This window comes from Pleurodeles waltl, chromosome 11 (assembly GCF_031143425.1).
Source record: "Pleurodeles waltl isolate 20211129_DDA chromosome 11, aPleWal1.hap1.20221129, whole genome shotgun sequence".
Taxonomy (NCBI): domain Eukaryota; kingdom Metazoa; phylum Chordata; class Amphibia; order Caudata; family Salamandridae; genus Pleurodeles; species Pleurodeles waltl.
Window position 1 is genome coordinate 171,797,724 of NC_090450.1, and position 19,183 is coordinate 171,816,906.

Genomic DNA, 19,183 nt, shown 5'->3' on the forward strand with positions numbered 1-19,183 from the left:
ATTTTCATAGTACCCCATTCCAAATGCTGCTGAGCCAATTTCCCACTGAAGCAAACCCTTCACCAACCCTTTCCCAAACACCTTGTTCTTTCAATTCCTTTAAATCACTACTTGCAGTAGTCAGATTAGTAGTCTCTTATCGCTTTACTATTGTTAGGAATGTACGAGCAACAATGCCTAGAATTAATCATTTTACAGACTCCGCCATCCTTCACTAAAAGAATGTCTAAAGCAAGATGAATTTGAAGAGTCATAGCTCTATACGTAGCTAATTCAGTATCTATCAGGAGTATAGCCACTGAAAAATGTGTCAGCATGTTATCCACAATAGTAGACAACTTTTGAATCTTGATCGAATTCAGGATGGTGCCCACTGAAGGAATCAGTGCACCAAATATATCTCCCACTATAGCAGAAGAGGACTCCCTCCTCTGTCTCTTATGATGTAATTCAGTCACTTTTGGAAACTTTTTCAAGTCCTCCATCTGGTAAATCTTTGGGAAAACTATCCCCAAATAACACGTCCCATACCATCCTCTTGGAAGACGGTAATAAACATTTAGTTCACAGGTATAATATATTCCCGGAATTGCAGCGTCCTACCCATTCAAAATAAATGCCCATTTACTCTGAAACAAAAACACATGCCTGCATTCACTCTTACCCACAAATAAAGTGTCAGTGCATGAGTTTGGCCTATATATACAAATCTTCCCTACGTGTAATGCATATAAAGCTAATTTCCATTGCGTTTTAATTGCAGTATAAGCATAATCATTCTTGTAAGTCCTTTCATGTAAGCCTTTTTCTAATTTCTCTTTTAGCGCCTTTCTCCTGTCATCACTATGATCTAAGAAGCTCTTCTCTAAAGGTATAAGCAAGCCTGTCAGGTTATTCTTGTGAGTATAAACTATACCAAATGTTAAAGTAGGTTCAAAGAATCCTCTAACTAATACTATGTCATTATCCTTAGCTACTCTACTCAAATACCTAATGATAGGAACAAACAAAAACACAACTTCATGATTAGTATAGAAATATTGAATATACTCCTCATTATAGAATCTTGTTAGTAACAGACTACAACTTATCCCATAAGTTAATGGTAAGCTATGATAGGTGACTCCTTCCTCAACTGATGAAGGAATCTGCGTACACACAAGACAATCCTTCGCATCCATGGTATCAACATACTCACTCAATAAGCGATAGAAGACATTAGAAGAAAGTTCTCCTTGCGCATTAGTATAATCATGCTAATACTTCTCATCTAGTTAAACTTCTCTAAAACCGTTAGTGCAGTAGTCATCTCTAAAGCAGAAGTATGGTTGGCTCCTCTTGCATCAAGAACAGACATACCCACAATCAATAGTATAAACAATATCCCACCCATAATTGCCAACCCAATGCTCATATATTTACAGCACCTAGCATCTCTAACTTGCTTATCTAAATCAGCAATGATCTGTAAAGAATCAGAAAGCAGAAATGACTTATAAACTTGCAGCAAAATCAAAAATAGACAAATCATCTTTCAGCAGTTCAGTTTCACCTCCAGGTCCCCTTCTTCCTTGTCAAAATCAGTTAGCAGCTTGTCAAAATCAGGCTTCAAAAGTCAAATCAGGTTATCAATGTCTTTTCTGATTACTTTCAACAGTCTTTTTCTCAAAAATAAATTTCAGATCGTTTCAACAGTTCAATTCATCAATCTTCTTCATGTCACCTTAAAATATTGACCTGGAACCTCCCTATCAAAACAAAAAGACATAAACTCTTGTTGCCATTCATTTGTAGTTGCATACGCCCACTCAGGACCTGTGTATGTTCCACTTGCTATTCTCTTTCTTTTCAACTTTCGATCGCCATTCAGTTCTCCTTCACTTAGCTCTTCTTTTCTTGTAGTGTCTACTTCTTCCTCTATTATTGGTTCAACAACCACCTCTTTCCTTTTCTTCACTTGCGATTTCGGCCTCTTATCTCACTTCAGTGAGCCTTCTGTCAGTATTTTCTTCAGGATTGAACTCAAACCCTTCTCCTTCTCTGTGGTGTTTTCTCTTGTTGGACCTGCAACCGGTTCAGGAGGAGTCAGATCACTTTGACTTTGATCCACCTCAACTCCTTCCCCTTTTGGGTCTGGCAATTGCTCTGTTTGTCTCTCAGGATCGTCTACTTCTGGGAGAGTCCTCTCTGGATTAGGCTCTCCTGCTGCTTCAGTTGAGACAGGTTCCCCAAAACTTTCCTTGCAGTCTCCACTCTCGTCCCTCACAGGAGTAACTGAACCGTCTTCAATGAGCACAGGCTCAGTGTCAGTTCCTCTTTGTTCTTTTTCTGGTGCTGTGATTTGTCTCACTGTTGTTGCCACTCTGAACAACACTTCTTCATGATCCAGTGGACTTGCCACTTTCTTCATGTGACTTGCGTGAATCCAGTTTAGAACCCCAGCACACTTCATAGCTGTCGTAGTCGTTAGGACCACCTGGTATGGTCCCTTCCAACGAGGCTCCAAAAACGTCTTTCTCACATGTTTTTGGACAACAACCCAGTCTCCGGCTCTCAGGTTGTGCCCTGGGTCATGGATTGGTGGCAGTGTGGTGGCCTCCACCTGCTGAGAGAAAGAGCGGACTACATCAGCCAGACCCTTGCAGTAATCCAACACCATATCATCTGTAATGTTGACAAGTGCATTGGCTGGTACTGCTGGCAACCTCATTGCTCTGCCCATGAGAATCTCATGGGGCGACCATCCTGTCTTCCTGCCAGGTGTGTTTCTCATTGACATCAACACCAAAGGCAATGCACCGAGTCATTTCAAATTCGTAGCTGCACACATTTTTGCAATTATTGACTTCAAAGTACCATTCATCTGCTTCACTAGTCCTGGTGCTTCAGGGCGGTAACTACAATGCAACTTCTGCTCAATGTTCAATGCTGCATACAGTAGTTTAATCACTTCATTGTTGAAGTGACTTCCCCTATCTGATTCTAAAGAGATCGGAAATCCGAAACACTGTATCAGTTCCCTAAGCAGCAGTTTCGCTTCTGTGAGACTATCATTTCTCCATGTAAGGTATGCTTCAATCTAGTGACTAAAGATGCAAACAATCACTAACACATATCTCAAACCTCCACACACAGGCATCCCATTAAAATCCAATTGCATTCTGCTGAATGGGCCTCCTGCTCTCCCAATGTGACTCAAAATAACCACTGTCCCTTTCCCCGCATTTAATTGCTGACAAATGACGCAACAATGGCATACTGCTTCAGTGGATTGTCTAAACTCAGGGTGAAACCAATCAATTTCAAACAGACGTACCATGGCATCCCTCCCAATGCGTGCCTGAGCATGATAGTACCTTGCCATCGGGGACAATAGGCTATTGGGCAAAACCAATTGACCCTCCTCAGAAACCCACAATTCATCCTGCCTCTGAACACATTTCAGTTTACTCCATGAACGTTTCTCCTCTTTGTCAATATTACTCTGTAAAGAGTTTAGCTCTTCCAAACTATCAATCACTTTTCATGCATAACTCATACATGTGGTTTCTTCTTCAGGTAATAATTCCCACTTGTTCTTGAACGAAATACAGTTCAATGCGCAAAACCTTGCAACTTTATCCGCATATCCATTCCCCAATGACACATAGGGGGTCATTCCAACCCGTCGACAACCACGGAAGCACCGCCAACAGGCTGGCGGTGGTTCATTAGCTATTCCGACCACGGCTGTAAAGCTGCGGTCGCCCAGCCGGGTCCGGCGGTTTCCCGCTGGATTTCCCCCGGCTGGGAGAATCCTCCAGAGCCGCCATGGGGATTCCGACCCCCTTCCCGCCAGCCTGTTTCTGGCGGTTTTCACCGCCAGGAAGAGGCTGGCGGGAACGGGTGTTGTGGGGCCCCTGGGGCCCCCTGCACTGCCAATGCCACTGGCATTGGCAGTGCAGGGGCCCCCTAACAGGGCCCCAGCAGGATTTTCACTGTCTGCTTTGCAGGCAGTGAAAATCGCGACGGGTGCAACTGCACCCGTCGCACCCCTGCAACTCCGCCGGCTCCATTCGGAGCCGGCTTCATTGTTGCAGGGCCTTTCCCACTGGGCCGGCGGGCGCTCCTTCGGCGGGCGCCCGCCGGCCCAGCGGGAAAGTCAGATTGGCCTCCGCGGTCTTTTGACCGCGGAGCGGCCAAGTGGCGGTTCCCGCTTGGCGGGCGGCGACCGCCGCCCGCCAAAGTAGGAATGAGGGCCATAGTCCTGCGACTTCAGATGTGCACTGCTTTTCACCACGGCAATCTCTTCAGGTAATTGAATTGCAAATAGAAGCTCCTTTATTTTTTCACCATTTCTCACTGGTGTTCCAGAAGAGGTCAGGAAACCTCTCTGCGACCACAATTGACCAAAATCATGAACTATTCCGAATCCCTATTGGCTATCTGTGTAGATAGTGACTCTCAATTGAGCAGAAACATGGCACGCCCTAGTAGGAGCGACCAATTCCGCCACCTGGGCAGAATACACTCCTCGAAGCCTGGAAGCTTCCAAGGTACCTGTATTTGTACACACGGCATATCCTGCTCTCAGTGTTCCTATGTTGTCTCTCAGACAAGAATCATCAACAAAAACAATTTGGTCATTTTCTTCCAATCGGGTGTTTCTAATGACAGGTCTCGGTTTTGTGCACAACTCTGTTACTTTGAGACAATCATGTTCAACATCTTCCTCTTTTTCAATTTCAGTAGTATCACTTGGAAGTAAAATTGTGGGGTTCAGCACTGCACATCTTTTCAGTGTCAAGTTTGGTGCACCCAAAATACTCGTCTCATACCTAGTTAACCTAGCAACAGTAAAGTATTGGGTTTTCTTCCTTGTCAATAAAATCTTAATTGAGTGAGGGACCATTGCATTCAGGGGATATCCCATCACCACACCTTCACACTGTGAAAGACTCTGACCAGCTGCGGCAACTGCACGCAAACAACCTGGCAAGGCTGATGCAACTGGGTCCAAAGTAGCTGAAAAGTATGCTACTGGGCTATGAGCACCTCCATGGACCTGAGTCAAGACAGACAATGAACATGCATCACGCTCATGACAAAACAATGTGAAAGGTTTAGTGTAGTTAGGCATACCCAATGCTGGAGGTCTTCACAAACTCTTTCTCAACTCAGTGAACGCTCTCATCTCATCCTGATCTAACACTATGGAATCCGTGACATCCTTATGGGTCAACTTCTGCAGTGGTCTAGAACTTTCTGAAAACTTCGGGATCCATTGGCAGCAAAAACCCACCATTCCCAGGAACATCCTGACATCTCTCCGTGTAGTTGGGGGACTTATCTGCAGTACCATTGTAATCCTCTCCCTGGATATTTTCCTCAACCCTTTCACAATTTGGCGTCCCAAATATTTCACTACCTTCTGGCAGTACTGCAATTTCAGTGGAGACACTTAATCAACATATTTTCCCAAATGGTTCAACAGGGCAATTGAGTCATACTTTATACTCATCTCTTGTCTTGGACGCAATCAATAAGTCATTAATGTACTGTACCAACGTCAATTGAAAAGGCAATTCTAATGACTCCAAATTCTTTTTCAAGATCTGGTTGAACAAGGAAGGTGATTCTGTGTATCCTTGAAGAAGTCAACAACAGCAGTAGACTCGATCCAGAAATTTGAAACAAAAGATAAATTGACTGTCCTCATGAAGAGGCACAGAAAAGAACGCTTGTGACAAATCAACAACCGAAACCACTTTGCATGACATGGAATCTGAAACATTATCACAGCTGGATTGGGCACTATGGGACAACACTTGACCACACTCTCATTTATTTTTCTCAAATCCTGAACAATCTGTATCTTTCCACATGGCTTCTTTAAACCCATTATCAGTGAGTTACATGGGCAGCTCAACACTTCTTTCAGAACTCATTGCTTCACAAAATCTGCAATTATCTGAGCCACTTTCATCAAGACATCTTGTGTCATGTTGTACTGTAGAAGCTGTGGAAAACTGCATTCAGTTTTAAGGTAACCTTAATTGGCTCCTCTCCTTTAATAAGACCTACTTCTTTTCTGGCCAAATCCCACACGTTCTCTTGTACTGTTCCCTGCATATCAGAATGAAGCTTTTTCATTGTGAACATCAGGAAAAACTCAATCAAAGGGTACTCCTTATTTGTAGTGTCACACTCAGTTTCTGGTGCTGGGTCTTCCTCATCATCACTATTTGTCTGAATCTCAATTCAATCATTTGAGCAAGTAATCAAACACTTACACAATTCCCTTCCCAGTAGGGATATGGGTCTCGAATCGCAGCCTACAAATTTATGCAGGCCCTGGAAATTGTCAATCTCAACTTGCACTGGATCTGTAATCGGGTTTGTCAAATACTGATTCACTACCCCCACAACCTGAACTGTTCTTCCTGAAAGGGGCAAATCCGGAACCTCCGCACTTCTTACTGTAGAACGTGTAGCTCCTGTGTCAACCAAGAATGAGACTCCGTGACCCATAACCTTTCCCCTCACATAGGGTCCTCTCTGATCTACCTCTAAAGAAGTCGCAAGCACACATGGCTCCTCATCTGAACTGTCCCTCATCCATTCACCATTTATTTCATTCTCGCTGTGTAACGGGAATTGGTGCACTGTGTTACTACTTCTGTCTTGTCTCTGACCTGTGACCTGTTGAGAAAGCATCATCTGTTGCTGCTCCATCGGGGCTTGAGATATCTGCATTTGCTGTCTAGGTACCATAGGAACTTGCTGCTGCATCGGCTGCAACTGTGACACATGTGCACGGGGCATTTGCACCTGTTGCATGGACTGAAAATTCTGCACCTGATTTACATTATTCTGAAAATTTGCATTTGGACCCCTTAATCTTGGTCCTCTCATATTCTGAAATGTATTGATGTTGTTACCTTCCTGAACAACACCCTCCTGCACCATCATCAGACACTCCTGCTTCCAGTGTCGAACGGCTCCCCAAAGAAGACACAGCAAAAGCTTCTTCGTTCCTTGCACATCATTCTGAACTACAACAGTATTCAAATCTGGACCACAATTCATATTGCCTCCATGACCCCCACCTCTCACCTGAGGCTGGAACATGACATTTTCCTGTTGCTGCGGCATCTGCTGCACAAAAGTTTCTTGCACTCCTGTTTCAGCTGCCTTAATCTGCATCACCATCGCTTTCTCTTTCAACTTCTTCTGCTTCAACTCAATCTCATCACTACAGTATTTTGCATACTGCAACACTTCATCAATCGGCTTTGCTTACCAGCAAATCAAATGACTCTTAATCATCTGACCTATTTCGGGTTTCAGTCCTTCCACAAATCTGAACACAAAATGCAGCATGTCTTTTGGTTCAATTGCTTCCTTACCACTGTACTCCTTGAATGCCTTCAACAATCTCTCATAGTATGCATGTATCGATTCCTATACTTCCTGCACTGTCCTATCAATTCTCTGCCAAACAATATTCTTGGGCAAAAACCTTGTTTTCAGAAACTCAATCACCTTATAGTAATATTTCATTACCTCTAGAGACAGTGCACCTGTACTTTTATCTCTATCTGGTTCACTTATTGGTCAATCTACAGCTCTCTTACACTCAACCCACAAGTCATCTGGAACCACTATCTCCAGTAACGTGTTCAAGTCCTCCAACAAACACTTTGCAATCTTAACAAACCTGTCTGTCTGCTGATACCACTCTACTGGCTTTTCCCTCAATTTTGGATAATCATTTGTGAAGGATAGGATATCACTCCTACTCCAGGGAACATGAACAAAATTTCCCCCTGGGATTTCCCTCATTGGTAAAATCTTCACCGGATCCTTGTCCTGTTGTACGTTTTCAGTCACCTCCAGAGAATCTCTTTTCTTCGTGTCTCTTTTTTTTACCCATCTGCCTTCCCACTTCTCTAATGCTCCCAAACCTGAGAACTCTGCAATAGTTCTTTAAGGTGCGCCTTCATTCCGGCTGACCTCATGTGTTCAAAATCTTTTACTTCAAAATCTAATCTGTAACTCCTCCTAAAATGCTTTGTTTTCTCAATTTCTATGCCATATTTTTCTGCCAAATCTGCTAATCTCAGAAGTACAGTGCCCACCTCTCTTCTAATCCTTGGGCATAAGTATCTCAACTCTGCTTCTGTGTCGCATTCTAATCTATTCACCCCCATTGTTCCCTCAACAAGTTCACCTGCTTCCATGCTTAGTCTGATACAATTTATTTGCTCTTCTCCCTTGGAAGCATTCTGTGGAGTATTCAGCTTGTCTAATCATTCAGTTAACTGCTTAGCTGTCAGTCCATGTAATTAAATGTTACTCGCTTGGACCAGTGGTAACTGCTATACTACTGCATTCGGAGTCTGCGGTGTCAATAATTTCAAGCTCTGACCTACATTTGGTCCAGCCACAGAATCTGGCAGTGCAACCACTGGACTGAGATCTAACAATGATCTTGATCCATCAAAAGTCTGACCCATGGAAGAGACTACCTGAACTTGTTCACTTGGTCCCCTCCTCATTACACTCTGAGTCATTGCTCCCTGGTCACTCATAATTTGTTTCTTTTGTGCAAATAATGGTACCACTGGACTAACAGTAATCGGCAGCGATATTGCATCCGGAGCTGCTCTGGCACCTGTTCTCTGTGGGAGAGTAACTCCCATACTTTGATTCATTACCAGAGTCAAGTCTGCCTGTGTTCCTGTCAATGGCAGTAATATTGGCAATACCTGTGGCTGCACTTGGGGCAACAAAATCAGAGCCGGCTTAGTCTGGACCAGCATTGGTCTCTGAACCACCTGTTCCGTAGGCACCGCTAAATTCAAAGTCATCTCTAGAACAGGCACATCAGGATACATTCTCTTTATCTGTGGCAGCTGCATCTGTGTCTGAACTACAGGAGTAGTCAACACATTAGGACTACTTTGTACCGCACTCTGTGTCAGGTTGGCATTAACCTGTACAGGACTCCCTGTCCCCGCTGCCTGTGCTGGGGCTGTTGGATCAGCACTAGTACTCGGACTACTCTCATGCACCGTATACTGTAGTGGTCAGTCTCTCAGTATCTGTGTAACAAGATCCTCAGCATCTGATTTCTACTCTACTATGGAAGATTTTTTGCTTCCTTACTCACAGATGGACTTTTATTCATTTTTCTAGTCACTTTCTTTCCTTCCGTCTCATCCTCCTGCGTAATCGCTGGAAACAACTTAACATTCTACAAAGTCACTGATCTCCATTTCTTCTGTTTCCAATCCCATCTCGCTTCCGCCAAAGTCTACCCTTCTCATTCTTTTCTCGAATTTCATTTGCTGTTTCTGTCTAGCTACCAGCTCCCAAACTGCTAATGCCTCAAACTGTGCTGGTCTCGGAAGGGGCTTCGATTCATACAATGCCATCCATAATTGCTCCAATATTCTCAAATTGAACGGCCTATTCTCGGGAAATGCCAAGCTCCCATTTTTTGCCGTCAACTTGCACCATTGCTTTAACCAAAGACACGGTGCAGCACCTCTCTCTTCTATTACAATGTAAGCTGGTATACCCTCTGGCAGTGTAGGATCTCCTACACTCGCTCTAATGTACGTATCATTTTCAGCACCTTGAAAAACTTCATCTTTTCTACTTTTGTTTATTTGAATCAAATCAGGAAATGACTTTTACTCCCAAGATTCCTTTCACCAACGTTCTCAACCAATGGATTCTCACGGACGGCTGCCAATCCATGCGCGTCCCTTCTCATCAACCAACCTATCCCAGCATCTAATTATGTCACACATACTGCGGCTGACAAAGTTTTGCGGCTCGTACTCCTAAACTACAATTCACACAAAACTAATACAAAATCTTGCAAGCACTAATCAAAATCCACCAAAATAAACCAAAAACAAATCTGCTGGTTTACTACAGGAAAGGTAACACAATTCCTTCAGAAACCTTACGGATTTTCACTGATGGCCCTTTCGCGCATGCAGCTATTCCTCTTTCTTGGTCTCCCAGATTCACAAGCAAAATCCGACCTGCAAATTTTGCTTTTAACTGATCAAGGGGTCTGTCCTGGTGCACATAGGACTCACCAAACCTCAGTCGAAATTTCCTCTTGCCCACTTTAACTTACACACTGGCTTGTTGACCACGCCCAATCAACCTACTAAACCAGACAAATCACAACATATAACCAATTGTCCCATACACTTTTCAATATACTCCGGAGTCTTACACCACGCAGGGTCCGTACATCAACAACCACTTAGACAATTTTTTAGCACAAAGCGCCACACATGTAAAGTTCGATGACTTCCCTACTGGAGCACTGCGGAGTACGCACACTCCTACTAAAACTTAATTGGAGTACGTAAACTCACTAATTTTCTCACATACGTCACAATTCACCTGCGATTTGCTTAAGCTGTGCAAGCACAACCTATCTCTCGCAGTCTATCACTAGAACGCCAGGAACATACCCAACACCCCTAGCAGGATCTAGGCTCTGGGAAAATAATTTCTGGGCTTAAGGGAACATCATTTTCTCTACAAATGTCATCATTGAAAATCCAAATTGCAATAATACTGATTTCTTAATGACTGTCAACACCTATCATTCCATTCTGAAAACCTAGGTGTTGTAATTTATCATAAGTAATGTTTTGTATAAAATGTACATTCTCTATTTTCCCCTTACTTTCATTGTGTACCCACCTGCCCATAGGGATCCAAGTGTAACATCCCATTCCTCCCCATTTTCCCCTTGTCTTCCCAGTTGGTTCCTACCAGCATTCTATAATTGTTCCTGTGACAGTTGACAGCTGTGAGGAGAAATGCTCGCTACCGGTTGTGGCTGGAGGCTGTTGTTAATTCATCTTGCCAATAAATTATTTCTTAAAGAACATCATCGGAGTTAAGGAACACTTATAATACTGGCGACAAATTGCTGGTGGGGGACAGCAGTCTCAGCCTCCTCCCCTACAACTTATAGCCACCTGTGTCACAGACGGATGCTGGAAATAAACAACAGGAGATTGAGAATAATTCCCTGAGGTGAGCAGAACTTTCAGTCTGGAAATAATTTGAGAAAGTACTGTCTGTTTCTACATTTAACCTGCCATGCTGCTAACGCAGGTTATTATTATAAAATATACTCTCAGCATAAACACATAAGGCAAGTTTATGTTTAACTTCAGAATTTCCTCTGTATTTTTTTCAAATTCAACCTGTCAGAGCAGCAATTAAGAAAAATGTATAGCCCTTTGCTGGCAACAACCAGGAAACCTTATTAACCTTGCACTATCTTTAGATCTGACAGGCTCAGCTGATAAATGTGTCTTTCACGGCTGAAATAAACTATTGACACACACTGCATTTCTCAACCATTTTCAAGATTATAAACAGAATTCTATTCAGCTCAACTCTGGGAGCACAGACAAACAGAAACTACCGATTTGAATTGTTGCCTCACAATTGCATTTCTAGAAAGAAATCCTTCTTTTACCTCACCTTCTGACTGGAATCCCTTCAGCAACTGAAGTCTTTTTCTTCTTAAGTCTGATTGGAGGGATGGGACAAGGAAAGCCGGCCCCTCCTGCAGGAAACTAGAGAGTGAAGACTAGAGCGCACACCTTAAGGAAACACTAACAAAATATAGCACCATCTTTGATTTACTACTATTGAGAGCCAGCACATAATCTTCACGCTGATGGGCACAGCTGTTAAACCTTCCTGAGCAAATCTGAATCTCATGTACATTCACTGGCAGACACAGTTTATTTTTTTTATTTTTGCATATTTGCTATATTGCGCAGTGAGGCTGACACGGCCTCAATATCTTATATCTGAGCTGGCTTGATATTCTGTATCTACACGTTGATTGGAAAAGCTCCTTCATTAGCATCTTCTACCAACTTTACAAGAAGCCTGTCACGCTGATAGGCACAGCTTATTTTAACAAGTTATAGTAGTTATTAATTGCATTTGTTTATGCATAAGTGTATTCTGTTTATTCCCTCCCATCTAAAAAGAGTATATGTCAGCTGAGGGCACAGATCAACAATTAACTCCTCCATTGTTATAGTAACATATTATAGATGATTTTATATGTCTTTCTAGTGCTGAGGTAAACAGTGAACTTTAAACATTTACGAATATATGCCAGTGATACCAATTCTTTTCTGTGAGTATATTGAGTATATTGTTATCTGTTTGCTTTATACATGGCGGCGACAAATATGTCTCAACCCCCACTCTTTTTGGATGAAGCAGGAGAACCAACCATACCCTGGAAGGAATGGGAGAAAATATTCATCTCATATCTGATTGCAATAGGAGGAGAAAAATTCTCTCCCTTAAGGAAACAACACATATTACTTCACAACTTAGGTATTCAAGGGAGAAAAGTTTATGAGAATCTGCCAGATCCTGAAAGTGAGGATGAAGATGCAGATAGCGAAGCAGATGTTTACTATAAAACTTTCAACAAATTAGAGAAACATTTTGGTCAAAGAATAAGCATTGTATTAGAAAGGCACAAGTTCTTTTGTAGAATACAAGGAAAAACAGAGAAAATTTCTAGTTACATTGCTGTGTTAAGAGGTTTGGCTAGTATTTGTGACTTTGGCCCATTGTGTGATTCCTTAATTAGAGACCAGCTAGTTTGTTGCACGAACAACCACAAGATTCAAGAAAAACTATTAGCAGGAAATCCAGACTTAAAAGAAGCAATAGAAATAGCTAAAAGTATAGAACACACAGAAGAGTGCATTAGAGAAATGAAACAAAACAACAATTCAGACACTATCCACTTAGTGAAAGATCACCCAGAAGTACAAGACACAGGAGAAAGGAAGAAAATTCCAGACTCTCTCAATAAAAAGATATTCGAAGAAGAGAGAAAAGACAAATTAAAATGTTTTCGATGTGGAAATTTTAACCATTTAGCCAACAATATCAATTGTCCTGCACGTTCCGTAGTCTGTAGGAAATGCAATAAGAGAGGGCATTATGCTAGACTATGTAAAAACCTAAAAGATGAAAGAAAAAGTGTACATGTTGTGAGACATGTGGGGGAATGTACTAACAAATATTTTTTCCAAGTGGTAAGTGAAGTATCTACTACTGGGAGTAGTTATCCCACTTGTGACGTTCTGTTGGATGGAGTATCGTTCAAAATGTATGCTGACTCATGCTCTCCCTACACGTTGATCGATTACAACAATTTTCAAGAAAAATTTAAGGACAAAACGTATGTTATCTTACAACCTGATGTAGAACCTGGTGGGTACAACAAGGATCCCATACCATTAGTAGGAATGGTGAATATGAATATAACCTTTAAGGACCGTTCCACTGCAGGAAAGATCTATCTAACAAAAAAAGGATCTAATTTATTAGGTTGGGCTCACCAAAAAGCTTTAGGAATCAAACTTGATCCTAACAGCCAAGAACCTGTGTTATCAATTTTGGAAGGAAGAGAGAACTTAAGACGGTATGAGAAACTATGTGAAGAATTCCCTGAAGTATTTAATGATGATTTAGGCCATCTTAAAAATTTCCAACATAAAATCAAACTAAAAAACAACGCAGTACCAGTAATACATAAGGTAAGACCAATTCCCCATTTAATGCGTGACCCTTTACAAGAGGAATTGGATAAACTGGTCAAGCAGAAAATAATAGAACCTATAGAAAGTTCTTTATGGCTCGCTCCAATTGTAGTCACCCAAAAGTCTGGAGGGAGGGGTCTTCGTCTCTGTGTCGACTTAAGAGATCTCAATGCAAATATTTGGGTGGATAGATTTCCTCTGCCCAGAATAAATGAAATGATCAGCGTAATTGGAGAGGCAAACCATTTTAGCGTAATTGATCTCTCCTCAGCATACCACCAAATAGAATTATACGAAGATTCCAAATCCTTAACCTCATTTATAACTCCATTCGGAGCACACAGGTACAGCAGAATGCCATTCGGTCTTGCTTCAGCAGCTGCAGTGTTCCAGAGAGTCATGCAAACATTTTTGGAGGGGATAAAGAATGTTTTATGCTTCCAGGATGACATACTTATATATGGTAATGCTACAACTAATCATGACAACTCATTAAGGGAAGTTCTGTCAGCACTCAAAAAAGCAGGTCTAACCATACGAAAAGACAAATGCCATTTGGGAGTCCAATCAGTTGATTACCTAGGACATACGATTTCCAAACATGGAATTAAACCTAAAATTGATTTAGTCAACGCTGTAAAAGATGCTCCTCCTCCAACAAATAAGGAGGAATTAAAATCCTTTTTAGGGTTAGTTGAATACATGACTAAATTCATCAAGAATTTTGCAGATATTGCTGCACCATTAAGAGCCCTCTTAATAAAAGGTACTCATTTCAAATGGGACGGGGAATGCCATGAAGCCTTTGAGTCTATCAAAAAAGCCATTGTTAGTGCCCCTTCCTTGGAAAATTTTGACACCAGACGTAAAACCATCCTAACTACTGACGCCAGTGGGAAAGGAATTGGAGCATACCTAACTCAAATGGTGGAAGGCGAGGAAAAAATCATAGCGTTTGCTTCCAGAGCATTAAAAGATACGGAATGTAATTACTCCACAGTAGAGCGTGAAGCACTTGCATGTACTTGGGCTATTTCACACTTGAAATACTTCCTTTGGGGATTTCCATTTACTGCACGCACTAACCATAAGCCTCTGATTTATATATTTTCAACAAAGGGGAGGGAGACCACCACTCCTCGAATAGCTAAATGGCTCATAGGTATGGAAGGTTACAATTTCTAAATCGAATATGTTCCTGGTATAAAAAACTCTGTAGCGGATTGTCTATCCAGGCTACCATGTGTACAGGAGGAGGCAAATGCAAATAAATCTGAAGAGCCTGTATTAATGATTGATATCCCTAGTATTACAAGGGAGGAATGGAACACTTGCATGGAAAATGACCATACTCTATTAAATGTGAAGGTAAGGATAGTCCAAGGATGGCCCCCAAAGTCTAATGGCTTAGATCAGGATCTAAAACATTTTTGGTCTGTGAGACAAGAATTAAGTATTGTTGATGACGAAGTCATGAGAGGGGAAAGGATAGTACCACCGAAGGGCTTGTGGGATAGGATTACGGATTTGGCCCATGAAGGTCACTTAGGTAGAAGCTTAACCAAGGCTAAAGTCAGGGCCACGTACTGGTTCCCGAGCATGGACTGCATTGTGGAAAATAAAGTCAGGGATTGTTTGACTTGTGCCATGAGCGACAAAAGCAAGAATACCAGGTGCGCACCACTATCCCCCGTGAGTGTGCCATCCAAACCTTGGGATAAACTGGGTCTCGACATTATTGGTCCATTAAAACTTTCCAGGTGTGCTGGTAAATTTATGTTAGTACTGGTGGACTATCACTCTCATTGGATCACCATCAAAGTAGTTAGCAGCATCACAACCCAATCTCTAGTGAATTTCTTAACCGATACATTCATGACAGAAGGTGTGCCTAGCACTATAGTAACAGACAACGGGGTCCAATTCACTTCTGAGGAAATGCGTGAGTTTTTACAAAGGTTGTCTATCATACATCACAAAACAGCACTGTATTGCCCTAGAGCATGGGTACTCACAAACATTTTCCCATGGGCCAAAAAGTTTGGTCTGTGACGTGCCTGGGGGCCGCATTGATGCCAGGGCTGTGGCGGTCAAGTGGGGTGGCTGGGGGAATTGGGGGCAAGGTAGGTGTAGGAGAAGCAAATGATATACATCTAGTGCCTGAAATAAACAATGGAAAACCAGAAAACCTGGAATGAATCCCGGCTTACCCACTTTTCCAAACTGTGTGATCCTAGGCAATTGTTTAGTCTCGCTTCACTCACATTTAAGATGACCTCAAAATAAATGATTCATGGTGTGCGCTGCACAAAACCTGCTTCTATGTTTGATTTCATAAACTATAATATTGTTAATGTATGATAGGAACCCAGGCCACCCATAAAGTGCACATACCAAGTGACTGGCCTCTTCAATTTACTATTGGTTGTGTTCTCAGGATAAGGGAAATAATTAATGTTTAAACATTTTTGTTTCCAAATGTATGTTTGAAAACTATCACTTTTAAAGGAATACATCTCAGTGCACTGATAAAATAAATTGTACTAAGGCAAATAGGTTCTGCATGTTAACTAAATACACTTTTTAAATTTTAAAGAGTGTCTTAGTTTTACACTTGTGCTGCAAGATGTCTTTAAAAATTATGACGTTTCTAAAGTTAAGTGCAGGAGTCCCTAGTTACTTCCTTTCTTTAACACCAATTAAGTTTGAAATAAATGATTGTGTGTGTATTTAATATTTTTGTTGTTAGTGCATAATCAAGCAAACAGCTGCCAGCGCTCCTGTTGCCCAAGGGGCCACATGTAAAGGTCAGAGGGGCCACATGAGGCCTGCGGGCCGTACTTTGAGTATCCATGCCCTAGAGCAAACGGTTTGGTGGAACGCGTTAACCGTATGATCAAAGAGTGTATGCAAACCGCACACATATCAAGGAGTCCTCCTGATAAAGCACTTCAAAAAATGTATTGGTCCTATCACACAACCCCTAATTCAGTTACCAAGGTATCACCCTTCTTAGCGCTTAAAGGGAGGTTGCCAGGCACCAAATTGACCCCCAACTGGCTGGGTGGAGGAGAGCCTAAATGGGTTCATAGAGATAAAATGAAGAATCAAGTCAAAACACATCAGGAAGGGTACAAGAAAAGATATGACCAAAAGCATGGCTCCAAGTTAGGAAGATGGAATGTAGGCGATCGGGTAATGGTTAAACTACCAGACAATTGCCAAGGGTGTGAATCTAAATTCTCCAAACCTATAAAAATAACAGAGGTGAAGAAAAATGTAGTAACATTAGAGGATGGCAGAACGTGGAGCATGGATAGATTAACACCCCATTGTCCATCTCAGAAGTATTCAGGTATGGATGGAAAGCCAAAGGATGTATTGAAATATGATGGGAACAATCGCAGAGCTAGGGCTCGTGCAGTTCCTGTCTGGCACAAATATTACATGCTCACTTGATTTCCCAACAGGATATTACTTTCAAACATTCTATGAAAGTCTTTTATGGGAAGGAGAAGTGTTGTAATTTATCATAAGTAATGTTTTGTATAAAATGTACATTCTCTATTTTCCCCTTACTTTCATTGTGTACCCACCTGCCCATAGGGATCCAAGTGTAACATTCCATTCCTCCCCATTTTCCCCTTGTCTTCCCAGTTGGTTCGTACCAGCATTCTATAACTGTTCCTGTGACAGTTGACAGCTGTGAGGAGAAATGCTCGCTACCGGTTGTGGCTGGAGGCTGTTGTTAATTCATCTTGCCAATAAATTATTTCTTAAAGAACATCATCGGAGTTAAGGAACACTTATAATACTAGGGCAAGCTCTCTAAGAGACAAACCATCAGTCTGCTACCATCTCTGTGCGTGTGTCGAACCTTAATAAGTAAACATACAAGGGGACACGAATAATCACTGAACCTTTTGACTTGTTAGGATGTTCTCGCCATAGCTCTAGTACATAAACAATAATCTACAAATCAATAAACAATAATCAACAATCAATAGAGTCAGTAAATCACATACCATGACCTTTCAGCCATGAATAACCACACCTTTAGTAAGGTTTAATACTTTTATTTCCCTTATATTAACATTGCTAAAGTCATGTAGATTAATCTCAAAATCAAATGAAACACATATAAGAACAGTACTGGTTGACCAAAGCAACGGAAGAAATGCAATCTAACCAAAGCTTGAATCATGACACATTCTGAGGCAACGGTGCAGATCAATAGCAGAGTCAGTTGCAATGAAGTGATCACGTACATAGAGTTCAGCAAGATAACTTGTCAATCATTAGTCCCTGTAATTGTCAATTAGGTTAAGTTAAGTGCCCTCAACTAACGCAGATTAGCATCAGCATGTGGGGCTTCATGCAAAAAAAAATTAGAACACAAATTTAGAAAAACAACTAGCTACGGAAACTATCAAAACAGCGCAGTTGGTAACTAGGAAGGAAAGGCATAAAAATACAATTCAGTCACATTGTCATATCTACCTATCCACGGTATGGGTCAGCAAGCAGAATCAGTCTTCGTCCTCAGGTCATCAATCGATCAGCAAAGCATCAGGCTCTCAGTCAGAGAGTATGAGCCGAGTGGCAGAATCTCAAGTCTCTTCTCAAATCGCATCTTAAAACGGAGTAAGATCTGACTAAGGTCTGAATTCTTTTCCCTCTGTCGTGTTGTTATGTCAAAGTCACCTAAACTATCCCCTAATTCCCCATTGGTCAGTCAATCGTATGTTTATACACTATCCAATAATATTTCTATACCAAATCTATGAATTCCAAAATTTCGCTCTTCCCACGAAGTTGATTTGTCCGCTTTATGATGTCCTCATCATCTGGCTCGTCAGGTAACAAATTTGTTGTATCTTCGCCGCCAGTCAGTGTCTTCATTGTTCGCGTCCTGGGAAAGCACATCTCACACACATTACACACAAATCGTTACATTGCTAGAGACATCATCTCCTGTCTGTTGTTTCTCATTGAAAGCTTTCTGCTAAGCATTTTTAACAAGACAATGGACTTTTCACAGTTTTAGTTCACTCTGTCAGCATTTTATTAAACCGCTAAGAAATACAGCTTCTGCATGAGGCCTGGAAAACTAGGCCAAGACACTCGCTAAATTAAGACCTAAAATGAATAAGCTATACATACTTCATAACCCTAAATATGATATATTACTACATTAAGCTAATACATTTTCAATATTTCATTAGTATTAACCATCAATTAGTACATTTCGTGAACACTGGTGGCCAATCTTCCAGTTCACATTTTGAAACAAGTGCATTATTGTTTGCTAAGTTATTTATTTTCTACAAAATTCATTATTCAAAATACATAAACACTCATTAATCATTTCAAATTAAGACACCTGCTTCAGCATGGGCACTGGGTTACTTTGCTAAACAATGCCTTCACACTGCATGCTACGAACAAGGTTCAGGCGCAATGAAGTCAGGCTGAAAGTGAAGGCCTTCGATTTCCTACAACCTGTTGTCAAGCTGCAGCGAGCTGAGAAACTGCGGAGGGCCGGTTTCCCTTCCCAGGGCTCGCAT

The 19,183-nt window shown here is 41.6% G+C and overlaps 1 long non-coding RNA gene across 3 annotated transcripts in view; it reads right to left on the bottom strand.

Moving 5' to 3' along the window:
- LOC138265550 (uncharacterized) overlaps window positions 1–11,577 on the bottom strand; it is a 205,383-nt gene extending 193,806 nt beyond the window's left edge. The window contains exon 1 of one of the 3 annotated variants that reach the window (XR_011199378.1): window positions 11,515–11,577. This is a non-coding gene — a long non-coding RNA (uncharacterized lncRNA). The remainder of the gene's footprint in view (window positions 1–11,514) is intronic. The other 2 variants (XR_011199379.1, XR_011199381.1) reach the window with 2 other exon arrangements.
- Window positions 11,578–19,183: the final 7,606 nt, after the last annotated feature.